This window comes from Mugil cephalus, chromosome 10 (assembly GCF_022458985.1).
Source record: "Mugil cephalus isolate CIBA_MC_2020 chromosome 10, CIBA_Mcephalus_1.1, whole genome shotgun sequence".
In the NCBI taxonomy this organism is placed as follows: domain Eukaryota; kingdom Metazoa; phylum Chordata; class Actinopteri; order Mugiliformes; family Mugilidae; genus Mugil; species Mugil cephalus.
In genome coordinates this window covers 21150925-21171676 of record NC_061779.1, presented here as the reverse complement: position 1 = coordinate 21171676, position 20752 = coordinate 21150925, and the positions used below count along the sequence as shown (strand labels likewise).

Sequence of the window (20752 nt, the reverse complement as noted above, 5' to 3'; positions counted from 1 at the left end):
AAACCAATACATGTGGAAACACTTGACCAGAAATGAGCATCTCACGGCGCAGCAGATTCTAAACTCAAGACCCATCCTCTGACTATTGTCATGGCAACATTTGAGATGGCTGAGAGGTGATACATTTCAATCTGGACTTGATTTGTCATGAAAGAGGTGTGAAATTGTAATTGAAATATGTGAATATAGTTTATTTATATATGAAAAAAGGTCGCCGGTAGGGCGCAGATAGAACTCAAAGAAAACCCCCACAGGTGCAGAGAGAACATGCAAACTTCATATTCCCCACTGCTGTGAGGCAACAGTAGTCTACTAAGCACCACACCACCTTTACATAGGTAAGAAACATCCACTACAGACCTTGAAATTATGTGCAGCATGGTGGATTTTTTTTTTTATATATAAAAATTATGTATTTTGCTGAAAGCTGATTTTTTGAGCACAGTTCTGATTCCACATCTCATTGCTTTCTTTTCTATGGCAGCAATCATTGAGGCTAATAGGGGCTTTGCAGAAAACAAAAACAACAAATTTATAACAGACATAGCAAACATTTTAATGTGTGGTCATGACACACGTGACGTCACACTATGACCAAGCAATTTCCCTCGTGGATCGTTGAAGTCTGTCTAAGTCTGAGTCTACACATGACTGTTTACATTTTCTAAGACATTCTGTGTGTTGAACCACTCTACCTTGTCTGGTCTTGGTGGGTGGTACATGTCTAAGTAACATCCACAGGAACGCCAGGTCCAAAAGTTTCCCAGCAGAACATTGTACTGTCACTAGATGGTCAATGTTATTTACTTCTCTAGTCAGTGGTCATAATGTTATGCCTGGTCGGTGTATGTGCAGGTCACCTGTTCAGCTGCTAGTCAATGGACTTGCATCTAATTTCTGGACATTTTACTCCCTGGATAACTGAGAGGAATCCCCATAGTCCTACTATACTAGTCATACAATTATCTGCACTATGATATATTTGAAGTGGTACGGCAAACACAATCTGCTCTCTGATACATAATTATTTGCAAATTATTATTATTATTAAATTGCGACACTGAGTTTGAGTTTTAGCCTGCGCACTAATTACTCTGCATGTGAAATGTCACAGGTTGAAGAGGCTGTTGAATGTACAGTTGTCTGTGTCACATCCTCAGCATGAAATTACCACAGCAGCAGAGGTCAGTCCAGAACAGAGAGAAGAATGCAGATGTTCTTGTTCCTACTTTTTGTCTAATTCCTAATCTGAGTATTTATATGCACAGGTTCACATCAATTCTACTTTGGTTTGGTTCCCGCTGCAGCTCAGTGAGGTACAATGGTATGCTGCCTTATCTATAATTCAACTTCATGCGGCTCATGAAATATATGGAATAATTCTTCCCAATCTGTGGGTTTCAACAATACCCTCGACCCTTTCTAAAGATCCAGAATCATCTATAATCAATGGAGGAGTTTAGAAATGCAGATTTTGATCCCAGTAACAGGCTTTCAGAGACATGTTTTAACTTTAAATTAAAACTGATAATGCTGGATTATTTAATCTTGGGAAATAGTATGATGCAGAGGTGTGAAAGGTCTGCTGCCATCAGTATGCACCGTTATCTAACATAGGCATCTGGTGAAGTCTCTCTGCTGTTCTGCAACACGGCTACGAGTTCTCCAAAGTTGAGATGCCTATAGGTAAGGTGGAGATTAGACTGCATTCAGATGAAGACTGATAATTATTATTTCCTTTGTCAAGGCTGGTTTTAGTTAAGTTTGATTCACAGGTTGGGGCGACTTTATATATCCATTCAAACGGTTCCTGTTATGCTGCAGAGTGATGATTAAGCAACATAACCATAATAATTGCTACAGTTTGTTCCTCAGTTTCTGTTCTTCAGCTCACTAAGTAACACCTTCATCTCTTGATGATAGAATTATATTACTTGACTTAGCAGTTTACGTATTAACATCTTTAGAGTATACAAGTGTCTTGAGTTTGTTAGAAAAGCTACATATTAATGTTGCTTTTGTTGTGTTCTGATTTCACCATAAAGTACTGGACTGTAGCAGCACCAGCTGTTTATTTAAACTCAGATTTATTTGATACTGACTAATGATCCAAAAACCATTACGGCCCACTCTATAGAACCTACTGACGCCACTTTTATGACATGAGAGCAGGGTATACTATGGCCAAGCAATAGAATTACTGTGTTATATAGAAAGGACTGAATTCAATAATGACTCTCAGATGAAAATGTCACTATGAAAGTTAGCTAAAACCTTATTTTACCCACTCTGGTCAGAATTGGCAACAAGATGCAGATAGATAGATAGATAGATAGATAGATAGATAGATAGATAGATAGATAGATAGATAGATAGATAGATAGATAGATAGATAGATAGATAGATAGATAGATAGAAAACTAATAGTTTTTTATTTCATTACTTGTTAATTTTCAGTAGTATTTTGTCTGTAAATGAGTTGATTGGAGTGTAAAACAAAAAATCATAAAATACGGATAAACATCTTTAGCTATCAAGAACAAAATGGCAAATTATGTAACTCTTGTTTTTTTAGGACTAACAATCAAACAAACAAAATAAAAAATAATACACATGAATTAAAAATGATTAACATCATTAAAAGGACAATCAACAAATTTTCATATTCATTTGTTTATTTTTATTCCGAATATGCAATCAGTACAAGCTCTCCCAATTGCTGCCAAACAAATTCCCCTCACAGCACAATACAAAAGTGAAAACCTGAGGAAGCGAACAACAACAAAACACAGAAAAAAAGAGAAATGAATGACGCATTCAAAAAGGAGTGAGATGAAGCGTAGCTTGTAAGCTCTCACCCCTTTGTCACAATGCATACATACACATTCAAACGCCCACACACATTTTTTGGATGTTGTCTGGCAGTTGTCTGTTTTTTCGTGATCATTGCTGCATTGTCAGTGAATTCCAGGGGTTTTGATTGTATAAAACGTAGATTTGTGAGTATTTGACCTAATGGATAGTCCTTATTGCTCTTTTCTGTAGGGCAGTAGGTGATCCCCAAACTCAGCACAATAATGTAAATATGTAAAATAGAGAATTATGGCCCAGTGATTGTTTTGCTCTGTGAATGACAGCACTGCTTCTTGAAACTATGGACTCTATATATTTGACGCGTGGTTTCCAACTTAGCCTCTCATCTACTATCACCTCTACAAATTTGATTTCATGCACCCTTTCAATTTCACGAGCATTCTAGTTTTATTGATGATGAACGTATTTTGATTTTTGAAGTTGGAATATACATATGTTTTATTTAAAGTGTAAAATTAGCATGGAAAACTAATCATGTAATGTCAAATGCTTCAGATCAGTAAAAGAGTAAATCCTGTATAAACCACTGTATTTGGACAACCAATGATTTGATAGCTATGCAGCTTATTATGTGACTATGTACCTTCAATTCATTAGTGGTTAAGTATGTGAGTATTTTTCTGGAGATCTCAGTGTTTTTTGTTTTGTTTTTTTTTTGACCTGCATCGATCTTCCTTCCAAACCTGCTTGTGCGCACTAAAGTTCCACATCAAGTGAAACTAGCCTTGCGTTTATGTTCAGTTGACTTTGGCAGTAATTAACAATAAACATGACTCCCCATCTAATTATAGGGCCTGGCGGTTAGCATGTGATTTATTACATGATGCTTTCACAGAGGCGAGGAATAAATAGCAGTCAGTCAGCTGGACTGTATTGATCCAGGTGCGTTGACTCAGCTGTGCGTTATTGGACTCTATTGGATTTCAGCGCAATCAATCAAAATTTCGACAGCTCACCTGTCACCTTGAAGTCTGTCTTGACAATAAAAAAGCGTCTCCTCCTGTTCACTCCGTCATCTCTCAGCCAGCATGCCAGCGGGGTGTCAGTCTTTGGATTTTAATGATAATGGCTCACAGATGGCACATGCTGTATCTGTAAACAGGAAATAAGGATAGTTTTTAGACAGGAAGTAGGAGAGATGGAAAATTTAGGTCACTACTTCTTACTGGTAAACACACCAGAAAAAATCCTCCCCTTTCTTTTCCACTCCTCACAAAACAAACTTGTGTGAATGGGTATTGAGCGGTGAGCTGAAATTACACAACAAAAATACTGATGCTCTCAGTTTTGAGTGCTCTTCATTTCAGATGTGTTATCACTGCTGGAAAGAATAAAATGGAAAACAGATTTTTGATTACATTAATGACGCTATTAGGCAATTCTGCAAGTCAACAAGCAACAGGATGACTTTTGATTTACCAAGCAATTACATCATATTTATTAATATATTTCTTCAGTTAATGATTAAAGAAAACACACTGCTGCTATACTAAATGTAAAGCCTTCTTCAAGAGTGATACGTGCCTCTAACAATAAAGTGACTAAATTTGAGAAGAATAATTACCTAATAAATCTCAAGATTTCTATATGAAAGATTAAAGCTGGAACGATTCCCTCTTGGAGCCATGAAATTTCAAAATCAATCACAATGTGACCCAAAACATTTTTTTTTTTTAAATGGTTTAAACTAGACAAATGCATGTGAAATGCATCCCTAAAATTAACACAAATGTGTGTTATTCACATGTCATCAAACTTTTATTTCACATGATTCCCTGTAAAAAATTAATGAAAAGAAAAACTAGAAAAGTAGAAGATATATTTAGGGTTAGAAGTAGATGCTGCAGTTTTTCTCGTGGATTTTTTTCCACGTTAATCCCTGGGTGGCATGGTGGTGCAGTGATTATCTGTTGCATCACACCAAGATGTTTCTGTGTGCAGTTTGCATGTTCTCCTTGTGCTGGTTTTCTCTGTAGGTGCTCGCGCTTCCTTCCTGAGTCCATACATTAGGACAGCTGGTGAATTGGCTGTAGTTAGCATGTGTTAGCCCTGTGATTGACAGGTAAACCTCACTCCTCAGCCAAGGCCAGCTGGAACACTTACCAGCCCTCTGTGAACCTCTACAAATAGACAAGTTATAGATAATGGATGGAAGGAGTTAACTCTTCCATCCGGTGGGGTCTTCATGATGATGGTAATGTACTATAAACTGCCTAAAAGGCTACTTTTAGTTGGGTCAGTGTGGAAGTTAGGGAGAAACCCTAAGCACTCTATCACTGCAACTCACATTCATGACTTTAGGCGATGTTTAGCCTCCAGACTCTTGGCCTGCATGTGTTGAAGCACACATACATACATAGCCAACACAGAAAGAGTTGCGGCTTCTATATTTCTTAATTCATAATTAGTGAGTTTCACCTAATTTATATGTACATTAACCAATGACCCAAAGTATGTCCCAATTATACATATGCAAGTACATAGTCTACATACATAATTATCATCATCATAATCATATGGGAGTGCTGGCATATCTTAGCTGTGGTCTCTTTACTCTGTTTAATAAAGAAAAAGAAAGAAACACAGCAATCTGTTAATGCTAGCGGTAGCATCTGCTGAAAAAAAGCAGCGGGTGACCAAACACAGAAATAGTGCGCTCACCCAGCTGCATCATGAGACTCATCTGTAACAGCCCACTTGTGAGAAACTATCAATCCTCTCAACACCAAAGTAGCCGGGTAAAATGCGACTGTACCGCTGTCTGATAAACGGTGGGCCCTTTAGTGTGGAGCTGAATTTCCAATTACCTCTCTGCGGCTTCTCCGGTTGCTGCTGGTGCCCGTGCAGCTTGTGAAGGACGGAGGGGTGAATGCAAAACAGCCTCTGCGATTCTCGCTAGCCGGGGCCCTCCAGCCTTTGATGTATGAATCCCTGCACGAGCCCCCAGTTGCAAATGCTGTTTTCCTCAAAACCCTTTTTGTTGTGCTGCTTGCTAACATTGTGTACTGTCTAACAGGAACAGACCAGGCAGCCCGTGCAGGTCTGAAACAACTATTGTCAAGTATTGTCAGGTGAGTCTTGTTGGCAGCGGTGTGATGTGAATGCGTTTAATGTGGCTCCCGGCAGCAGAACTCACATTTTCGGAAGACCGTTGAGTGTTAAGAAGTCCGTAGAAAGCAGAGAAAAATCCAACGTAGGGCACCGTTAGCACTAAAATGTTATGATTCCTTGTTGGTCCCTGGCTAAATAATTGAAGCCTCATTTGAGGCAGTGGTGAATTGAGGATAAGTGTGTTTTTTGGTGAACAGCGTGCTGCTGTATCAAAGGAGAGAGCTGCTGTTAGTCCTTCACTGTGAAGCCCTCGCTCTGCCTTGCTGTGTGACACTGGCTCCTCGGCCAGTATTCGCAGGCTTTTATTTACCCGCGGAGCCTTGAAGTCAACAAGCTTCCACAGATAAGATTTTCTTTCCAAATGACGGCTAAGATTAATATTGATAACTGCTCATAAGCTTCACTTATTTGCGAGCGGCCGCGGCCGTATCTCTCAGCGGCACTCTTTCCATCTGCTTTCATTCTCAGTGTGCGCGTGAAACAAAATGATACCAGTAGGCTGCCGAATAAAAGGCCAGTGAAAAATAACTGCAATTATGATTCAAACCGATAAGTTGATTCACGTTCTTCTGTAACATGCTGATCGCCTGCAACTCCAGGCGTGTATCTGTGGGGCTGAATTCGCCATTGTTGCGCATTCTCAAGCCGTACTTATTGTCATTTTCACTCTTTTGCCGAAGCCCACTTCTCATTTCTCAGGTCTCATTGTACTAACAATACAGCAGCACCATAATACGTCTTTCTTACTGCAAACAAAGCAGCCATGTCTGTCTGTGCGGAGTGTTTACATTAGAAACCAGTCTGAAGAAAAACAATCTGTGGAAGTCAAGTCCCCCCCACAATGGCAGAGGCTGCCCTCCTTTGATACGTCAATCAAACTGACGGACGCGGCTTATCTCCAAGTGAGAGAGAAATGGACCAAACCCACCGTCCCTCTGTCAGTTGATCCATACGGGTGAAACCCCGAGAGTCTTTCAGAGGTTCATCAGTTGCACATCACAGATAAGGCTACTGAGATGAGTTGGGGGGGTGAGTTGAGGTGGTGGGGATGGGGGGATCTCAGGGGGACAGATTCCTGTGCAGCCCACACTGCTTAGATCTTAAGACCCGTGTGTGCACCTCATCTGAGATGTGATCAGATTTTATTCTTTCATCTCAGTTTTTCCACTTTTTCTGGTTCCAAATGCAAAAAAAAGAAAGGGATAGGGAAGTTTCACAGACCATGACTTAGCATTTTACTGTGAGAGCGACCAGGTGGTGGTTGGAAGTCACCTAAATATTTAATTTACACTGTCGTTTTACCACATAAATCTAAATGTACTGTATTATTCTGTACAGAAACGAGCTGTGCATGACGCTTGAGGTCTGCAGCATCTTCTCTACATTTCACAGGACAATATTGCGCATTCATTTGAAAAATATAGTTAGCTGTTTCTATTTAGATTCTATTGAAATTAATGCACGTTAGATTCATTAAAGTTGCGAGGTAATTTATAATCATTTGTTTTGTTTTTGATTTTTGGACAAAAACAGTGAGATTTCCCATTCAGATTATTAGATCAGATCTCACAATAATGAACGCTTACCTCCACTTGCTGCTACTGTTTATGCACTGTGACACCAATAACACTATACAAATGTAAAAAAATAATATGCCAGACATATTATGTGTCATTTTAAATTGAATTTAAACTTATTTAAATTTCTATCTATCATCGTATGAGGTCATACACATATAAAAGCATTACACTGTTTATATAACTGCATTATTATGAACCAGTTATCCATTGTGACATCGCTGGGGACAGCTAGATATAAATATAAACTGCTCTATCGTCATCAGAAGAGAGCTGACCAGTTCAGAGATTCATAGAACATTTTCTACTGCTGCAGCTTCACCATGAAAGCACTATGTGCAGCAAGCTTAGCACTTACCACTATTGTTTATCTATTGAAGGAACAGCCACACTGATGTGAGCTGTTTGCTGCACACCTCCAGCTTCTCAGCTGCTCTGTTTCCATTTCCCCTAGAAATGCACAGAGCCTAAATATTGCAATAAAAAACTGGTAACAGAAATACATTTTGAAAACCCTCTCAGATATCTAAAGCTAAAACACTTCTACGCTCTTGTGAGGTGGTTTTTCAGACATATGAGGTGATGAAGTCCCGTGTGACGAGAGTTCAAGAGGATTATGAGATATCGCACGACGAGATTTTACGAGAGTTACAGCTCATTAGGAAAACACCTTTCAGTGGAAATATGTACATTTGTACATAATCAAAATTTCTGAAATATTTTATTTTATTTTGAGCTAATGAGGTAACCGACTTCTTTCACTGTGGTCTCCTTTTCACAGACTCCTGCTTTTCAAGTTTTTTATTACAGGAATTATTGTTTTATTGCTTTTAACAAAATATTTTGTTATTATTGTTTTTATAGGATTGTAACCAGCTGGTCAAACTCTGTATGCGGAAATACACCACCGACAAATTACAGGCAAATAAACAGCACGCAGCCTGCTGTAATTTAAAGTACTGTAAATACTAAAGCAACACAACTGAACTCATCAAAAGCAAACTCCAGACTACGATTTTCCGTAAGAACTGCACATTCATGATTTAATTAATTCTGCAGAATGTGGTTCAGGAATTCAACACCATTCCTCGCCCATTGCAACTTTACAACAAGGAACAAAATCCTCATTCAGTAATTCAGCCATTGAGGGAGACTGCATGAAAATGTGTCAGCATCTTATTATCTCACCGTCCAAATTATTCAGACGGTTTGTACTTCTGAGCCCCAGCCAGTCAGGAGTTGGACGTTTTACAGAATCACAAATTCGCACTCACCATTAATCTCGAGACCCTAAAATGCCACTCCATTGCACTTTATCTCATTTGTGCTTATGAAATCAGCTCAAGTGCTTTTGGCAGCACGTTTTTCTGAGTCAACTGAATCTCAAGTTGTTTCACACCAAAATCTCAAGTCGTCAAGCCATCTGCTGCTCTAGAACTTGCTCTCTTTTTTTTTTTTTTTCTCCTTCCATTCCCTTGGACCGCTCCCCGTTCTATTTGTGAATTAAATGTCCCTGCGTATAAACTTGACTGTGGTGCCACGTGGCAAATCTGGTGTCGGGTGGCAGCACTAATATAAATCATCTTCTAAGCATCAGTGAGGGAATACCAGCATATTAAGCGTGTCTTGGAACTTAAAATCCCGATCATAAGGGATGGGAGGGCTTAATGTGCCTCTGAATTATTAGTGTTCACACAGAATGAAGTAACTGACTGAAAATCATTCTGGAGAGGGGTTAAAAAACAAGCCACCAAAGGCGCTGGTGATGGGGCGATAGCATCCTTGATACCGAGTCAGCAGAAATCAATGCATGCTGTTGACCTTTTTCATAGGGATGTTTCAAGGTTAGGACCCCTGTGTGCTCGAGACTGTGCATAACGTTGGTGGTAACATCTGGCAGACACAGCATCCTTGGTAGGGAATTTTTTCTGCTACAGTCAGGATGTGTAAAGCAGACAGGAGCAGCTGTAATGTTGCAAATAAATCATGAAGCCTTCTCGTACATGCATTCAAAGACATATGCTCAAGGTGAAGTGCATTTGCTCGTAGCATGGTGTTATTTTATTATTTTTTTTGGTCTGGAAATAAGGACCGTGTGTGCCTCTGCATAATTCCTGCCTTCAACCGTACAAAACTCCAGCTGTGGACGCACGCTCTGTGTCACCACGAGATAAACATTAGGGATGTGCGTGTCAGTCCAGAAATATCGATACTTCCGATCTAGACGTGTGTTTTTTAGAATCAATCAGAATATCAATACAAGTCCGCTTTCACAAGGAATATTAATGCTTTTTTGACACGGAATCTGTAATCAATTCTGGAAAAGTAAAACACTCAAGAGAGAGGGTGCACAGGGAAATGACACACCTGAAACAGACCTCTATGATGGAAGCCCTTCAGAGAGGCAGGCAACATCAAGGTGTACAGGGAAAATACATCACAGTGCCCATCACAGGCATAAACACATAACAAAACCATGTAAATGAGAAATGATAGAGAACGTAAAATGAGACCTTTGTTGTCAAAGCTCAAGTTCCATCAGATTCTAACCTGAAGACCAGGTTGACAGGGTCTGATATTTGGCTGCTTGTTTAATTCTTAGACAAAGGTATAAAATAATTTTTTTCATATTACATTCAATGTTCATTGTGTCTAAAAGTATCGATATTGGTATCAGGATAATTATCCTTGGTATTACTTGGTATCGGATCGAAAGGAAAAATAGTGGTATCTCACTTCATCCCTGATAGACGTCTGTGTACCCTTGAGTGGCTGCATTCAGTAAAATAAAAAGTGATTAATTTAATATCAAAATTTATTAATCTACCAATCTACCTGCTGAAGGCCAATAGTGATTACAGCATTCAGGCTACAGTAGCTCTGCAATAATGGCCCAGTGTTCTAATGAGTCCCCTTGGTCTCCTGGTAGCGTCGTTAATATTCATGGCGGCGCCGCAGGCCCACGGGTCAACATGAGCCGCGCATGCTTTGTCTGTCAAGACAGTCTTGAGACCAAGACATTCTGCACGCAGGGGATGTGCATTAATGAATGGTGCACCACGTGCAATCAGGTCTTGCCATATTTTCCCAATTCTTCTCAATCTCTTAGCATCCCTGTTGATGAACGTCACTGATATCCATCAATGTCTGTCACTACGTTACGCCGCATGTTTATGTGCTTCATCTTCATAGGACTACTTTCAGTTACAATCATCTGTTCGCTGTGATTCATCCTTGTTTATTTGACCCAGAATGGGGCACTGTATTCATAAGCAACTTATCTTTTCACCGCTGTCACAATAGTTCTCTGGGGTTTTATCAGAGAATGTCCTCCCTAATGTAGACAAAGATGTCTGTGCTTTTTGGGCCTGAAAGAATGCTACACCCTTGGAAAAATTATTCAAAGTTAAAAAAACAAACATACAAACAAACAAAAAACTGCAGCAACTCAATCCCATCTGTTAACTTCTTAGAAGTACAATTGTGTCTTTACACAAATATGCCAACCAAAACTACAATTAAAGTAAGTGAGGGCGGTATTTCCGATTTTCATTATAAGACAACGAGCCATTAGGAAAATGGAGAAATAAATCTGGCAACTGCTTAGAAAACTGAGACCATGTGCCAGTGGTTGAAGGCCAGTAGTTTTGATGCTCTCTATTACACACTGTCAGAGTACAGGCAATATGAATTTTTAAAAAATAATTTATTTGACTAACTTTTCATGTCATGGCTCGCTGACTCCATTTCAGAAAACTTTTCTGAGAGCAGATCAAGCAAGACCAAAAAATAGGGTCCATGGGGCTGGTAGCCTTGAATCTGAGTAATTTTTCAGTCATTCAGTCAAATTATAGTGGCAGATTTTTCTTTCCTCCACTGCACTAATAAAATACTTATACAAACATATTAAGAAATAGAATACAATTAAATAATCCGCAGCAAAGATATAACATGAAAAATGTATAGGGAATCTCATTACACATAAGTGTGTACTGTGAGATACTGTCAAACCGTTGTGTCCAACAGAATTGCATGGCTTTTCTCTTAGACCACATGGAAATTAATAACTTTAGTTTGTTCAGGGTATTGGTTCATGACCCGAGAAATCTCTGTGCTAATGTGTTATGTGACAAAATTAACAAAGCTGAACTTTCGAGGCAGAGGATTCAGTTCCCCCCTCAGACGAAATGATTCATGAAATCATTTAGGCATCATTTTCAGGGATACACAGCTTCTTAATGATATTATAATTGTGCACTGATGATTAATTTGCTTTTGTGGAGCAAATTGTGTGATGGATTACCTATAAATTGCCACAGAGTGGTGAAAATGGTGAATCATGGCAGAGCTTCCACGTTGTCTTTATGGTACACTGAGATGACCAAACCGTGGGTTAGTGTACCTAAGCAGCGCGGGACCGCTGCAAAGACGCAATGCAGATTTAAAGCAAACACCAACACAATTAAAAGTAGGTTCAGTAAATTTTGTAAACTGCTCCTCACAAATGAGTAATTGATTAATTGCTTATACATTAATTAGAGTGGAGCTGCGTGCTCCCAGGACACCTCTATCCTCTGCCCCAGTTAAATTGCTGCCACTCAATTAAAGACTGGCGCTGGGACGAAGGTCGGCGTTCGCGGCACCTTCCCCTCAGTGGTGCAGACATAAACCCTGACTGTCACCCAAACTTTGCTTGGTTCCTCCAATTATCTTGATTGTGTTGTACTTTTAAATGAAGTCATTAAAATGATTTCAGACTCCTTTTGGAGGCTAGGAGAGGGTAGCAGGAGTCGTGAACCATGAAAACAAAGACTCAGGGAGAACATAATTACTTTTGCATGTCAAAAGGTTTTCTGTTGCCCCACGGGAGGTTGACTGTGGTTATTTGGATTGTGTTTTTGCACTGGGCTAGTTTTAGGGTCAATAGATAGTGAAAAGTTTTAAAAGCTCTGGTCACAGTTTTTACAAAACTTTAGGTAGTGTATATGGTGACTGGTAGTGTGTATATATATGGTCAACCAGATGTCTGGGACGCAACCATGACACACTGCTTCGGTCTCTCACTGAAACAACTTCTGATGATGCACATATTTATTACTGTAGTTTCCAAATGTGTGTTTGTTGTGACTTTGGATGGGCTACTTTGCTTTAAATACCCGACTGTACCACAAACCTTTTAGCTGGTCGTGGTTGTTTGGTATGTTTCATCTACAACAGTGTTTGATAATGAACTTCCAAACCAGCCTAAACTAAAAGAAATCAATGGGGCAAATGCAAAAAGAAAAAAAAAAGATCAAAAAACAATTACACAAAAGATCCAATTACAGGGGTGGTGGATGTTTCACTCAGTGACAGGAATAATAAGCTGGGCAGATGGAAGGCCGATGTGATAGAGACAGAGAGAAGCAGCCGGTTGGAAAAAGTGAGAAGTGAAAGACGGCCTCAAATAAAAATTAATTTGTGTTCTGACACACACATATCGCTAATGTCAAACTGATGTCCCGTGGCAAGGCGTCAGATGTAGAGCAGCCATCTTTGGCTGATTTAACATGTGAACACACTTGTGACATTCTTTCTTTCTAAAATAGAAATCAAATATTTTTCAGAGTTCTTCCCAGCTTTGTTGCAGAAGTTTCCAGAAATGTGCAGTTCTCACAAACCAGCTCCGTAGGGTTAAAGTCTAGAGCCCTGACCAACTATACCAGAGGATACTGCGTGCAGTTCTAAAACTTTTGACCGGTAATGTAAAAAAAAACTGCAGGGTGGTATCTGTGTCATCCTCAAGCTTGGCTCACTGCCCCACTATCCCACTACCACAGGGACCACGCTCGTCTTAACCTTCCACATCTGCTCCAGCTGCTCTTTCAACCCTTGGTACTTCTCCATCTTTTCGTGTTCCTTCTTTCTGATGTTGGTGTCAGCTGGTATCGCCACATCTATCACAACCACCGTCTTCTGCTCCTTGTCCACCACCGCTATGTCTGGTTGGTTAACCAGGACCTGTTTGTCTGTCTGGAAGCTGAAGTCCCACAGAACCTTGGCACCTTCTGTCGTATGACTCACTGAGACTCAGGTACTTCTATACCAAGTCATTTTTTGACTTACTGTTATATATATGTAGTAACAGGAAGTCAGATAATGACTTAGGCAATTATGCTATTAAGCTAACGATATGAAGTTTTTATGCCATGGTGATCAGTTCTGGCTCCATTCTTATTCAAATGGAAAGGGCCTGGTCTTGTAAACCCCACATGGAGATCAGGAAGGACAAGGAAATTGAAATCACTCGAATAATTTGATTGGGGTGAATAAAATGAAACCAAGAAGTGTTTCTTGGGGATTTTTCTGCCGTTTGTTCTTTTTATTTGTGAAGGAAGTAATCAGGGCATATAATATGCATTGATTTGAGAGATACAGCAGTTTCCTTTAAAATTACTGAATGAGAAAAGATTTTTCATTCTCTTTTGGCTCCCGCAAGCATTAAAACCACAGTTTTTCATGTTAGTGCAGACAAATTTTCCAAGTATAGCAATAGTTTCACATGGCAAAAAAATATTTTTGGCAAAGAGCTAGGTGATCAGTTCCACTCTCTGTAGTCTGTAATTAATTATGAAGCTGTAGTCACGAGACATTAGCATAACTTAGCAAAAAAATAAATAAATGGAAACAGCTAGTTTGACTCTTTCACATATATTATCTCCCGTATGAACGCATTCAGCCTTTCTGTTTTAGCCACTGAACAAAGAGGATCTAGGTGATAGTAGGGTGATTATTTTTAAATCTCTCCAGCACTCACATAAACAATATCTTATGACGTTAACTTCACGCTCAAGTCAAGCTTCACACGTAGAGGTGCCAGTTTAGCTTGAGCGTACACGTGTCTGCTTGAATTTAAAAATGACACTAACGCACAGTTTATACCTCTGTGTGAATTTGATGCCTTAGCCACGGCGTCAGTGTGGTAGTAGTGTGATTCTACACTGCTGTTTATGGTGATTTCTCCATCTCTGTCATTTTAAAAATGGGAATCGATAAGCATGAGGGCTAATGATGTCGATGAATTGAACCAGTTGAAACCGCTTCTTTTAAAAAACTGGTTCTCGATGTCCATCTCTAGTGTTAATGGTACCTTTAACAATTGTTTAAGGTACCATTGTGTTGTGTTTTACAATTGTCTAAAGATACAGGAGGTGCTTTTTTGTGTGTTTATATGTAAGTTTATATATAAGTTCCATTTAGCTTGTGGTGTTTTTTTAAGTTGGAGCATGATTATAGCATGGACACTACAAACACAATGCGTTAAATTGTTCTGCTCAGGGCATTTAAGTGACACATTGATTGCTGTTTCTCACACATGACAACAAAGAGTAATGAATTAGGGAAGACATTACACACAGTCAATTTCAGCCGTGTTATTTATCTGTGTTTGTTAAAAAGTAAAATGTCAGATGCTTCTAAGCAATGGACATACTACTTCCAAGTAAGAAAACATTTGCCACTTTGTGTTTGGGTTATTTACATCTCCCATGTTTCTACAGTGCACAGATATATTCCCATTTAAGTGTGAATGGTTGCCGATCTGTATGGACGTTTTGGTTCCTTCCAGTGGAATAACTCTGCAGTGACAGGGGAGCTACACCTTCAGCAGCTTGGCTGTGGAAGTTGGGTAGAAATGTTACCAAATGTGGTTCAGCTGGGTTTTGAGTTATGATTAACTACCCTCAGCTCATGACAAGGAAACAGCGTGAGTAAAATAGACTTGTAAATTAGCAAGAGTTTAGGAATATCCTTGTTTTAATTGACTTCATCAGTGCTAATCTAATATAGCAGCTGAGTCTCTGCTTTTGCCAAAATACATTAACACCACAGCAGTAATAGTCCTAGAAGGTTTTTTTGTTTTGTTTTGTTTTTCTCGCAAATAGTTTAAAAACTATATTTGATACATGTTGGGATGGGAGTTTAGTATATTTAAATAATTAACTTTTACTCCTGGAGAAGAGAGCCTTCTCACTAACATTCCCTTTTCTGGCTCTGCTAATAAACGCAAAAGTGAAATGCATGTTGATTTAAAATTAGTATGAAATCTGTAAGACATCAGTACACATTAGGATCGTTGTTTTATTTTATCACACACTAATTCACCCCCATAATAAGGCCACCATGCCCAATCAGTGTAAACACCTCCTCCCTGGGAGCTTGTGAATGTAAAAGTAGTTTCTACCACAGGTCACAGAACAGTCCCAGCAGTGAAGTTTGTGCTAAGTGTTCTGCTCAGACGGCCCTCCAAAGCCATTGGTGAGGTCGTTAATCGTCCCTTCGCCAGACTTTCCCAGCAGACAAAGAATTTGGGAAGATCCTCACTGGGTTGTCAACAACAACAGATTTCAAGCTGCGTGTGTCTTTGAAAGCCTTATTTTTTTTGTATTGGATCCCTTGCTTGAAGATTTTTTGGTTGAGGATTACAGGAACCAGATTAGAGAAGAGTATTGGTGTAATACAGAACACACTGACAGAAAGTTTATCCCCATATGAAGATAAGAGAAACTGCAGCAGGGCTTTCTACTAAACTCACAAACAACGTCTTGCAGCGCGATGTACAAAATACTTTGGCATGCATTAATAGCTGTCATCTTAACCACTTTCTTTATTTATTTAGTTTTGTCGCTATGGGATGAGCCTACAGTGTGTTGTTTGTTGACTGTGGTGACGGCCTGTGTGTACTGTCCCATTCCAGCTGCAGGTTTATGTGCAGCTTGAGAGAAAGGACTCAAAAATCCTGTGTGGATAATGCTATAGACAGGGATGTCGAATAGAGGTTGGAGCTGCGATGCCCACTGTGCACGCTGCTGTAATGTAAACTCCCCATGATCCCTGTTAGTCACTGTGAGGCCATGATATTTTCTGCTGGGAGCCTGGGTGAGGGTGGGGGCGTGTGCCGAACGGGTGACGCTTTCGCCTGTCAGGTGGCTTGTGGTGAGAGCTAATCCTGTCGGAAATAGAAATATTTTCCGCCTTGGGATGGAGGGAGGGGACGCAAGAGTGATGCGACCGACCCCAAGGAGCCAGTCATCCATGTGCACAAGGAGAGATAGTCTAATCTTGTCACAGACACCGGGAGAAAATGAGAGTCCCAAGCTATCAGTAGCAAAGACTTGTGCTCACGGAGGTGATTTGTAAAATCATAGTAGCGCACTGAGAAACTGAGAAAAGTTTTTATTTTTTCCATCCCTGGGGCTTTCGCTGCGGTTGAGCTGTGATTCACTTACGCACACATTTATGTAATTTATTATATCATACTCTTACCCTTGGAATTGCTCTCCTTTTGTGCTTCCCGGTAGAAGTTTTAAACAAGAACTTCGTCATCCGTTGGGCTCAAGCGTTTCATTTGGTTTCCGCTCCTCCATTTTGAATGTTTAAATGTTAAATTCTGTGCACATGGTGTTTGTCAGTGACTCATCTTTGCCTGTTTTTCCGTATGGAGTTCAGCTTCTAATAATTTTGTGTGCTTTTGTCCTCACCTGTTATTCCAATGTTACCAAAAGAGAAGTAGCATGTTTTTAGGTTATTGTGTGATTCCTGAGTCTCAGCTACACTTCCCAGACAACATGTGTTAGCTTTTTGCTGCTCCGCTTGCTGTGGTGGCAGTGAAGGTAGGGGTAATATTCTCTGAGGTCCTGTAAATGTGACAGCGTGGCAGGGAGCGTTTTTGCACACCCAGACTGACAGCTTTCGTAATGGGGAAACAATGGGCCAGTGATTCCCTTATCAGGCTCTGCTTCACTCTTAAAATACCCAGCAGCAGTTGTCACGTGGAACTGACTTCCAGGTTTCACTCAGACAGCTCAAGGGGCTTACATTATCAGAAAGAAGCCACACATAATATAGCTTATTCAGCGAGCGGTGCCCATTCTAAGATTTAAATACTGTGAGGATTCTTTACATAATATTTAATATAAGTCACATGGTGGGCAATCAAGCATGGTTTGGAAATCCCACATCCACAGCACAAAAAAAACGATGATCCCAAGTACTTCACAATTTCAAGGTGACTGAAGCAGCTGGTGTTTGATTGTGTGGACAGAAAAAAAGTTGAACTTTTAACTCGTCTCATCTCATCTCCTGCTACTGCTTATCCTCACTAGGGCCGCGGGGGCTGCTGGAGCCACTTTTAACTCAAACCATGACATTTTTCTAGACCTAGCCAAGTAGTTTTGTTGTCTAAATGCAACCAAACAACAACTAAAAATGAAAGTAGCAGTCTATAATGGGAAAAACAAGTCGATTAGGTGAAAAGGTAATGGTTTGACACAAGAAACAATTTTTCTCCCGAAAGTCTACTTTTGGACTACGTCAGTACCTTGCCTCGCCACAAATCTGGACATGGTTATACACACATTTGTCATTTTTAGAGTCAATAGGCCAGCAATCTGTTCTGTCAAAAGTTTAAAAGTCATTGTTGTGTTTACCCCGACCTTCAACAAAACCCAAGTTGGACTTACGTATACTTCTTAATACTACTTTACATGCTACTTAAGATTTTTCTATTCCTTTGGTTGCTGTTGTTTTATTTTTTGCATATGAACTCCAACCAAAGCTTACCATCCAGCTGAACACACCAACACCTAGTTTGTTGTTGTTTTTTAAAGCTTCTTCACTCTGACTGTATATTGTTCCTGCTTTTCTTACCAAGATAAATGTTTGCAAGCCAACCATACCTTCCCGCTGTTAATACGCTTTACGCTTTCACATTTCCTGTAGATCTCATCATAAGAAACCAAATCAATGAATGGTTGCTGTATTTAACTAACAATCATTACAGTATGTGTGTAGTTACTAAACTTGCTTCAAGTGAACAATACAGTGTCTTTCCAGCTTCCAACCTATGCCACTCGTGACAGTTAAGCTGTAACACACATGCTTGCAAGTAATCTGAAACCAAAAGTCATGCACAGAAATTAATTGTTATACCAGTGATCAGATGCAGATGAGGAGTCGAACATCTTGCAGAGGAAGAACAAGGTGTCCCTATTAGTCTACTGCCAACAACTCTGCAGACAAATTGCACCAGCACAGATGCTCCAGCACTTTGCTTTGGATCTGAGGTCTGACTTTTCCGAGCCAGGAAATCAAAGGGAAGTTGCATTCCTTCTGATTTAAATGCATCAGCTAATTCCATGTGTATGCAACAGAAGATCAAATGTTTGCGAAGCCATTTGGTGCTCTTTGCCTTTCGCACTGTGTGCTGATAAACACTGCTTAGCTGGTATGACATTATATGGTAGCTTCTGATTTTTAGATCTAAGTGTCAAATGCTTTTATGTTCATGGGCTGAAAGGGTCATTAGGTGTTCCTTGTAGCCTCTACATTAAAATTCAGATACTGTACAAAATTAGACCAGTAATTGGAAACGTGAATAATAATTATTTCGCCAGCATCTCTTTAATGAACAGATTAACTGAAGCGCCCAAAACTACAGAAACATCTCAGATCTTTTTGGCATTTCTCGAAGTCTGATCTTCTCTCACCCACTGAGAGACAAATGGAGCATGTGGTTATTACTGGCAACGAGTTCAGTTGTGAAAACTGAAATACTGTTGTGCTCTCTTGCAAAGAAATCCTGCAGTGTGAAGTTTCTGCACATGTAAATATTTTCTCATTGTGAATGGTGGACATTCATTCATTACTGGAGCTGACAGTTTGACAGCTCTGTCTTTGAATGATCTTGTCATTGTTCTCTCTGCTTAAGACGGATGTTTCCTACTGATTTATGCTGAGATATGAGAATGTACTTGGAGTTAGTTTTGAAGTTAGTTTGGAGTCACTTGTTTAAGCCAGGAATAACTTAAACTACAATAAAAAGTCAGTCTTTTGAGAATATTCCTGGAATCTCATGATCTTTTTTAAAGATTGCTTAAGTCTTTCATTTATATACTAACACAGGGTACGTGAAAGGTGTCGCTGCATGTTCAGTCATTTCTATTGAGCATTTCAATACAGTGAAAACAGTAGACAGATGTAGTTACAGTTACAAAACAGAGCTAAACAAAAGCATAAAGATTGAACTCTTCATCTCATCATCTGGCTGTGTGATCACTGAATTCTTTGCTAACCAAAATGATAGTATTCTTGTACTGCAGTTGCAGTTTGTTTCTGCTGCCAACAATAGACAAATGGTGTTTTATTAGCATGGGAGTAAGGTTTCCGCTGTTGTTTGATTCTTGCAGGTGGCTCATCAATTGAAGAGGGAACGCTGCGAGGGGATGTGGATTAAGGGGAGACGTTGCCCAGTTCACACCTATAGCCTCCCACCCTGTGCTCAGTAAGCAGATCCAGCTGCTCTTTGGAATCAGCAGGCCAGCTATTACTGCCTGTGAGTATCACTGCACTACCAGAATTATGAGACGTTCCTGCTGATCGGGACGCAGGATACAAAAATTGACTTTAGTGGGGAAGTCATCCCTAACTTCAGTGCGTTGATATGCACCAGATCTGTAGGCCTCGTCTGACTCATTTTAAAAACAGCCAACAGTGAGGAACATCAGTGACATTTTGCATTCAGTGCTGAGAGGATGCTATTAAAAGAGACCTTACAAATCAGACGCAGCAATCAGAAAAGACACTTCAGATGTTGGAATATCTGATCTTCTCTTCTTATTGGCTTAATTGAAGTCACAGTCTAAGAGACATCGCTTTAGAACCCCTGTGGGCAAGTAGCTACAGTGTTTCAATGCACCAACTAGTTACAATATTACTCTCCTAGTTGGGTGGTGTCGGGTTTCGTTATGGTTAGATAGCAAAAGCCAATAAAGAACTAAAATTATATTTTTCCTGAAATATTACTGCAGTAAAAACGTTGTGCTATGAATGCCCACAAAAAGATTCATGCTTTAGATGCTGCTAGCTAAAACGATGATGACGACGACGATGTACCGTCCTGTGAGAAAACAAATGAAATACACTTGTGTTGAATATATATTGCTACAGTATCAGCACTTATGTGACTTGTCACATTAGTGCTTTTACTCGTTTTCTCAGGTGTCACTAGAAAAGGTAATCCAAATGATATTATAATAACTTATTATAATTAATTAGTAAATCAATACAGATGCAAATAGTGGGACAGCAGTGTAGTGGTTAGTGGTTCTTTGTTTGAACCTGCGGGCAGAGTCCTCAGCCATTGGAGATTCACT

At 39.7% G+C, this 20752-nt stretch overlaps 1 protein-coding gene across 2 annotated transcripts in view; it reads left to right on the top strand.

Annotated features, from left to right (window-relative positions):
- The window catches only part of lingo1a (leucine rich repeat and Ig domain containing 1a), a 121452-nt gene that overhangs the window by 41704 nt on the left and 58996 nt on the right, over window positions 1-20752 (top strand). For both annotated transcript variants that reach the window (XM_047596991.1, XM_047596990.1), the window contains one exon: window positions 19787-19932. The gene's annotated coding sequence lies outside the window, so the exon portion shown is untranslated. The remainder of the gene's footprint in view (window positions 1-19786; window positions 19933-20752) is intronic.